An 8,851-nucleotide genomic window follows, 5' to 3' on the forward strand; every position below is an offset into this window, starting at 1 on the left:
CAATGACAGCATGAATGGGACTTTCTTTTCGTCGGTTGTGACAATGGATGAGACGTGGATGCCATTTTTCAATCCAGAAACAAAGCGCCAGTCAGCTCAATGGAAGGACACAGATTCACCGCCACCAAAAAAATTTCGGGTAACCGCCAGTGCTGAAAAAATTATGGTGTCCATGTTCTGGGACAGCGAGGGTGTAATCCTTACCCATTGCGTTCCAAAGGGCACTACGGTAACAGGTGCATCCTAAGAAAATGTTTTGAAGAACAAACTCCTTCCTGCACTGCAACAAAAACGTCCGGGAAGGGTTGCGCGTGTGCTGTTTCACCAAGACAACGCACCGCACATCGAGCTAACGTTACGCAACAGTTTCTTCGTGATAACAACTTTGAAGTGATTCCTCATGGTCCCTACTCTCCTGACCTGGCTCCTAGTGACTTTTGGCTTTTTCCAACAATGAAAGACACTCTCCGTGGCCGCACATTCACCAGCCGTGCTGCTATTGCCTCAGCGATTTTCCAGTGGTCAAAACAGACTCCTAAAGAAGCCTTCGCCGCTGCCATGGAATCGTGGCGTCAGCGTTGTGAAAAATGTCTACGTCTGCAGAGCGATTACGTCGAGAAGTAACGCCAGTTTCATCGATTTCGGGTGAGTAGTTAATTAGAAAAAATAAAATCGGAGGCCTTAGAACTTGAATGCACCTCGTACAGTCTGATGTTAGTTCCTCCACAGCTCGCCGCCTGTCCTTTTTTACCATTCTGCCCAGCCAACGACGCCCGACATATGTAATGCCCTACCTCACGACGTCTGGATGTGCTTTCAACTTGGTTTCGCCACGTGTTGAAGACACTCACCACAGCATTCCTCGAACACCCGACAAGTCGCGCAGTTCGTTCCATTTCCGAAATGCTCGTGCCGAGCCTCCGGACCATCACTATCTACACTCCTGGAAATTGAAATAAGAACACTGTGAATTCATTGTCCCAGGAAGGGGAAACTTTATTGACACATTCCTGGGGTCAGATACATCACATGATCACACTGACAGAACCACAGGCACATAGACACAGGCAACAGAGCATGCACAATGTCGGCACTAGTACAGTGTATATCCACCTTTCGCAGCAATGCAGGCTGCTATTCTCCCATGGAGACGATCGTAGAGAAGCTGGATGTAGTCCTGTGGAACGGCTTGCCATGCCATTTCCACCTGGCGCCTCAGTTGGACCAGCGTTCGTGCTGGACGTGCAGACCGCGTGAGACGACGCTTCATCCAGTCCCAAACATGCTCAATGGGGGACAGATCCGGAGATCTTGCTGGCCAGGGTAGTTGACTTACACCTTCTAGAGCACTTTGGGTGGCACGGGATACATGCGGACGTGCATTGTCCTGTTGGAACAGCAAGTTCCCTTGCCGGTCTAGGAATGGTAGAACGATGGGTTCGATGACGGTTTGGATGTACCGTGCACTATTCAGTGTCCCCTCGACGATCACCAGTGGTGTACGGCCAGTGTAGGAGATCGCTCCCCACCCCATGATGCCGGGTGTTAGCCCTGTGTGCCTCGGTCGTATGCAGTCCTGATTGTGGCGCTCACCTGCACGGCGCCAAACACGCATACGACCATCATTGGCACCAAGGCAGAAGCGACTCTCATCGCTGAAGACGACACGTCTCCATTCGTCCCTCCATTCACGCCTGTCGCGACACCACTGGAGGCGGGCTGCACGATGTTGGGGCGTGAGCGGAAGACGGCCTAACGGTGTGCGGGACCGTAGCCCAGCTTCATGGAGACGGTTGCGAATGGTCCTCGCCGATACCCCAGGAGCAACAGTGTCCCTAATTTTCTGGGAAGTGGCGGTGCGGTCCCCTACGGCACTGCGTAGGATCCTACGGTCTTGGCGTGCATCCGTGCGTCGCTGCGGTCCGGTCCCAGGTCGACGGGCATGTGCACCTTCCGCCGACCACTGGTGACAACATCGATGTACTGTGGAGACCTCCCGCCCCACGTGTTGAGCAATTCGGCGGTACGTCCACCCGGCCTCCCGCATGCCCACTATACGCCCTCGCTCAAAGTCCGTCACCTGCACATACGGTTCACGTCCACGCTGTCGCGGCATGCTACCAGTGTTAAAGACTGCGATGGAGCTCCGTATGCCACGGCAAACTGGCTGACACTGACGGCGGCGGTGCACAAATGCTGCGCAGCTAGCGCCATTCGACGGCCAACACCGCGGTTCCTGGTGTGTCCGCTGTGCCGTGCGTGTGATCATTGCTTGTACAGCCCTCTCGCAGTGTCCGGAGCAAGTATGGTGGGTCTGACACACCGGTGTCAATGTGTTCTTTTTTTCATTTCCAGGAGTGTATCTTCGATCAAACTCAGATAGCTCGCGCGCGTTCCCTATTCCACACAGACAGCACGCTCATAGATGCACCGTGCGTTTGTCGGACTAGCAGTCATTCCTCGTCAAGTGATACTGCTATCGCCTGGACGGGATTTATAGATAGTAGGACGGTGGTCATAATGCTCTGGTTGATGAGTGTAAAAGCACTCAGCTGAACTGCAGGGGACCAACAATTGTCTTTCATAGTCCAGGCAACAATAGTCTACCTAGAGTCCAGCAACTGGGCGTGTAAAATTCGTTGCAGTTAACCAACTTCAGTTCCTTGTAAAATATAAACCTGTCCCAGTTAATTTGCACACTTCTATAAATATTTTTCCTTCATAACATTTCAGTGTCTACCAAATCAAGGGTTAATGTGATGAAATATTTTACACAACAGTTTTATTTTGACCACCCTGTAGCATTTGTAGACTTAGAGAAAGCTTTTGACGATGTTGAGTGGAATACTGTTGCGGACCACCTGCATCGCATCATGCTTGAAGTCTCCCCCTATGGCATCTTCCAGCAGGATAACTGTCGGTGTTACAAGGTTAGAATGGTGCTACAGTGGTTTGATGGACGTTGCAGTGAACTCACACTGATGTCTTGGCCAACAAATGTCCCTGATCTGTACCCACTGGAACACACATTGGGCGCCAGCTGTGTGCCTGTAAACCACCATCCCATAATTACCGGGAATTCCTTGAGCTGTACATGGACATGTGGGGCCATACACTATGTGATCAAAAGTATCCGGACACCTGGCTAAAAATGGCTTACAAGTTCGTGGTGCCCTCCATCCCTAATGCTGGAATTCAGTATGGTGTTGGCCAACCCTTAGCCTTGATGAATGTTCCACACTCGCAGGCATGCGTTCAATCACGTGCTGGAACGCTTCTTGGGGAATGGCAGCCCATTCTTCACGGTGAGCTGCACTCAGGAGATGTATCGATGTCGGTCGGTGAGGCCTGGCACGAAGTCGGCGTTTCAAAACATCCCAAAGGTGTCCTATAGGATTCAGGTCCGGAGTCTGTGCAGGCCAGTCCATTACAGGAATGTTACTGCCGTGTAACAACTCCGCCACAGGCCGTGCATTATGGACAGGTGCTCGATCGTGTTCAAAGACGCAATAGCCATCCCCGAATTGCTCTTCAGCAGTGATAAGCAAGACGGTGCTTAAAACATCAATGTAGGCCTGTGCTGTGATAGTACCACGCAAAAAATAAAACAAGGGGTGAAAGCCCCCTCTATGAAAAACACGACCACACCATAACACCAGCGCCTCCTAATTTTACTGTTGTCACTACACACCCTAGCAGATGACGTTCACCGGGCATTCGCCATACCCACACCCTGTCATCGGATCGCCACAGTGTGTACCATGATTCGTCACTCCACAAACTTTTTTCCACTGTTCAATCGTCCAATGTTTACTCTCCTTACACCAAGCGAGGCGTCGTTTGGCATTTACCGGCGTGTGTGTGGCTTATGAGCAGCCGCTCGAGCATAAAAGCCGTTTTCACACGTCCCCCCCCCCCCCCCCCAACTGTCATAGTATTTGATGTTGATCCTGATTCAGTTTGGAGTTCCTGTGTGATAGTCTGGATATATGTCTGCCTATTACACTTTAAGACCGTCTTCAAATGTCGGCGGTCTCTGTCAGTCAACAGACGAGGTCGGCCTGTACGCTTTTGTGCTGCAGGTGCCCCTTCACATTTCCTCTTCATTATCACATCGGAAAAAATGGACCTAGGGATGTTTAGGAGTGTGGAAATCTCGCGTACAGACGTATGACACAAGTGACACCCAATCAACTGACCGTGAGTTCCGCGGAGCGCCCCGTTCTGCTCTCTCACAATGACTAATGACTACTGAGGTCGCTGATATGGAGTACCTGGCAGTGGGTGGCAGCACGATGCACCTAATATGAAAAAATGTATGTTTTTGGGGGCGTCCGGATACTTTTAATCACACAGTGTAACCCTGGAATCCTGCCAAGGACTTGTAGAATCTAAGCCAAACAGCATCTCAGTTGTGCTGTGTTTGTAAAGTGGAGCAATACGCTATTGAACATGTGGTTATAATGTTTTGGCTCATCGGTGTATACGTATTAGATTTGGTTGAAGTCTTTCCAGGGATTTAGGACGAACTTTTTACCGGTGGCTTTGCCCACATACACGAATATATTTCACGTATATTTAAAATATTTTACATGTATTTGTACACATATATCACCTGTATCTCTAGCGAATTTCCCCCTGCAGTTTCATTTTCACGAATCTCAATGTTTATGACGGAGTATCTCCTGAACTGTATGCTCTACAATGATATAATTTTGCAGGTACATCCAGTGCTACATGTTCCTGCTGTCTCCGAATGTGTTGTGAGTAAAGTTAGTAGTAAAGAAGTTGCTAATTGAAACGTCTTGCATGGTGCAGCAACTTTACGCTCTTCTCAGTGTTCATGACGTCGTATCTCCTGAACTAAGTGTACATTTTCTGGTACACTCAGTGGTATACATGGACATTATCTGCAATATGTGTCACGAATACAATTAGTAGTACACAAGTAACAAATTAAAAAGTCATGCTTTATGTGCCAGATTTACTGCATGAACAGCGGAAACGCAGTAGGTGGTAAACTTTTTTCCGTTCATCAGTTCGTGAGGGTGTCAGCGAAAAAGTCTCGCAAATGTTTGAAATTAAATGGCGATGTTCTTGAGGACAATATTATAGAAATGGAAGAGAATGTAGATGAAGATGATATAGGAGATATGATACTGCGTGAAGAGTTTGACAGAGCACTGAAAGAACTGAGTCGAAACAAGGCCTCGGGAGTAGACGCCATGCCGTTAGAACTAATCATAGCCTTGGGAGAGCCAGGCCTAACAAAACTCTACCATCTAGTGAGCAAGATATATGAGACAGGCGAAATACCCTCAGACTTCAAGACTAATATAATAATTCCAATCCCAAAGAAAGCAGGTTATGATAGGTGCGAAAATTACCGAAATGTCAGTTTAATAAGCCACGGCTGCAAAATACTAACACGAATATTTTACAGACGAATGGAAAACCTGGTAGAAGCCGACCTCTGGGACGATCAGTTTGGATTCCGTAGAAATATTGGAACACGTGAGGCAATACTGACCCTACGACTTGTCTTAGAAAATAGATTAAGGAAAGACAAACCTACATTTCTAGCATTTGTACACTTAGAAAAAGCTTTTTACAATGTTGACTGGAATAGTCTCTTTCAAATACTGAGGGTGGCAGGGATCAAATACAGGGAGGGAAAGGCTATTTACAATTTGTACAGAAACCAGATGGCAGTTATAAGAGTCGAGGGGCATGAGAGGGAAGCAGTGGTTGGGAAGGGAGTGAGAAAGGGTTGTAGCCTATCCCCGATGTTATTCAATCGGTATATTGAGCAAGCAGTAAAGGAAAGAAAAGAAAAATTTGGAGTAGCTATTAAAATCCATGGAGAAGAAATTAAAACTTTGAGGTTCGCCGATGACATTGTAATTCTGTCAGGGACAGCAAAGGACCCGGAAGAGCAGCTGAACGGCATGGACAGGATCTTGAAAGTAGGATATAAGATGAACATCAACAAAAACAAAACGAGGATAATGGAATGTAGTTGAATTCAATCGAGTGATGCTGCAGGAATTAGATTAGGAAATGAGACACTTAAAGTAGTAAAGGAGTTTTGCTATTTGGGGAGCAAAATAACTGATGATGGTCGTAGTAGAGAGGATATAAAATGTAGACTGGCAATGGCAAGGATAGCGTTTCTGAAGAAGAGAAATTTGTTAACATCGAGTATAGATTTAAGTATCAGGAAGTCGTTTCTGAAAGTATTTGTATGGAGTCTAGCCATATATGGAAGTGAAACGTGGACGATAAATAGTTTAGACAAGGAGGGAATATAAGCTTCCGAAATGTAGTGCTACAGAAGACTGCTGAAGATTAGATGGGTAGATCACATAACTAATGAGGAGGTATTGAATAGAATTGGGGAGAAGAGGAGTTAGTGGCACAACTTGACAAGAAGAAGGGACCGGTTGGTAGGACATGTTCTGAGGCATCAAGGGATCACAAATTTAGCATTGGAGGGCAGCGTGGAGGGTACAAATCGTAGAGGGAGACCAAGGGATGAATACACTAAGCAGATTCAGAAGGATGTGCGTTGCAGTAGGTACTGGGAGATGAAGAAGCTTGCACAGGATAGAGTAGCATGGAAAGCTACATCAAACCAGTCTCAGGACTGAAGACCACAGTAACAACATTTGTTGCAAGTCTCTAAGTGCTCTTAATATCAAACACTGTATGAATAAAAGTACGGGTATTATCGCGTCGTGTGTTACACTGCCTTTTCACCCCTGCAGCGGTGATTTCCAGACAGTAAGTGATACATGTATCAAGTGCTGCTGAAATTGGTCCAGTGGTTTAGTAGGAATATGGAACATAGATACACACATATTAATGTACCTCCACTTTCATTATATGTATGGATTCCCAATTCTGCCCGGATGTGGTCGTTTTCTATGTGGTCTCTCCTTGATCAAATTCTGACAGTTCTTAAAAAACTCATTTTTGCTGACTGTGTGCTATTGTTATTTCTTCTCTCTCGATCCAACGTTCGCTGCCATACAATAGTATAGTCACTGCAATTTTTTATTAGTTTCAATTATGCATTTTTTCTAACTTTGTTTTTTAAAGTTCTCTTCATAGTTCCAGATATCTGTTGAAACTTGTGGTTTTCTTTTCTATGTCTTTGTCTATATCCAGACTTATGTCACTCCCTAAATACACTCCAGGACAAAAAATAAAAGGCATACCACAAGGAATTATACGAACGGGTTGCAAATCGGTATATGTGATGTACATGTACGGACAAACAAATGATTACAATTTCAGAAAAATTGGGTTATTTATTCAACAGAAAGAGCTTCACAAATTGAGCAATTCAGTTACGGGGGGGGGGGGGGTTGGGTTGTTTGGGGAAGGAGACCAGACAGCGAGGTCATCGGTCTCATCGGATTAGGGAAGGATGGGGAAGGAAGTCGGCCGTGCCCTTTCAGAGGAACCATCCCGGCATTTGCCTGGCGTGATTTAGGGAAATCACGGAAAACCTAAATCAGGATAGCCGGACGCGGGATTGAACCGTCGTCCTCCCGAATGCGAGTCCAGTGTGCTAACCACAAGTCAGTTACGCTTTGGTCCACCTCTGGCTCTTATGCAAACAGTTATCCAACCTGACACTGATTGACAGAATTTCTAGGTATCCTATTGGCGGAGATCACGCCAAATTCTGTCCAGTTGGTGCGTTATACCGTCAAAATCCCGAGCTGGTTGGACGGCCCTGCCCATAATGTTATAAACGTTCTCAATTGGGGAGAGAGAATCGGCAATTTTCCTGGCCAATGTATGGTTTGGCATGAACGAAGACACGCCGTGTGTGAGTGGGCATTGTCTTGCTCATGTAAATCCAGCATGGCTTGCCATGATGGGCAACAAAACGGATATAGAATATCGAGAGTTTCTACTTCTTGTCCTCGTTTTTGCCAAACCCTATCTTGGCCAGCAAGATCGCCATATCTCTCCTCAGTTGAGAACGTTTGGAGCGTTATGGGCGGTGCACTCCAACCAGCTCGGGATTTCGATGATCTAATGCACCAGTTGAACAGAATTTGGCATCATATCCCTGAGGGGGACATTCAACAACTCTGTCAGTCAATGTCAAACCGAATAATTGATTGCACAAGGGTTGGACCAACGCTCTATTGACTTGCTCAATTTTTAGAGCTCTTTCTCTTGAATAAATCACACATTTTTTCTGAAATTGTAATAATTTGTTTGCACATGTACATCGCATCTGCCGATTTCCGTCCCATTCTGATAATTCGTTTGCGCTGCAAGCTTTTTTTTTTTTTTTTTTTTTTTAGTAGCAGATATTTTTAGATTGCAATGTTTTTCCCAACTCATATAGCTTATGCACAGAGTACAATATTGTTCAGGTTTTCGTGGCCAGTTGTTGACAAACTGCCTGTTGGCTTCTGTCTCGGGTTCTTTGGCCGACGTTCATCTAATGATTTTACTTACGTTTCGCCAGCACGAGTGGCTGGCATTGTCAAAGCTTCACCCTCCATTGCCAGTGGTGACGCTTTGACAATACCAGCCACTCGTGCTGGCGAAACGTAAGTAAAATCATTAGATGAACGTCAGCCGAAGAACCCGAGACAGAAGCCAACAGGCAGTTTGTTATACACAGAGTGTTCGAAGTTTACCTCTGTATTTTCTGACACAGTTACATCATCTGCATACAGCACTGCATTTACATAGATGATCCTTTTCAGCTGTATGTCTTCGTGGACTCCATTCTCCCAGTTTCTTATTAGATCTTCAATATCGATGTTAAAGAGAGCCAGTGACATGCTAAATCCCTGCGTTGACACGTTGGTTTACTATT

Source organism: Schistocerca serialis, chromosome 9, assembly GCF_023864345.2.
Source record: "Schistocerca serialis cubense isolate TAMUIC-IGC-003099 chromosome 9, iqSchSeri2.2, whole genome shotgun sequence".
In the NCBI taxonomy this organism is placed as follows: domain Eukaryota; kingdom Metazoa; phylum Arthropoda; class Insecta; order Orthoptera; family Acrididae; genus Schistocerca; species Schistocerca serialis.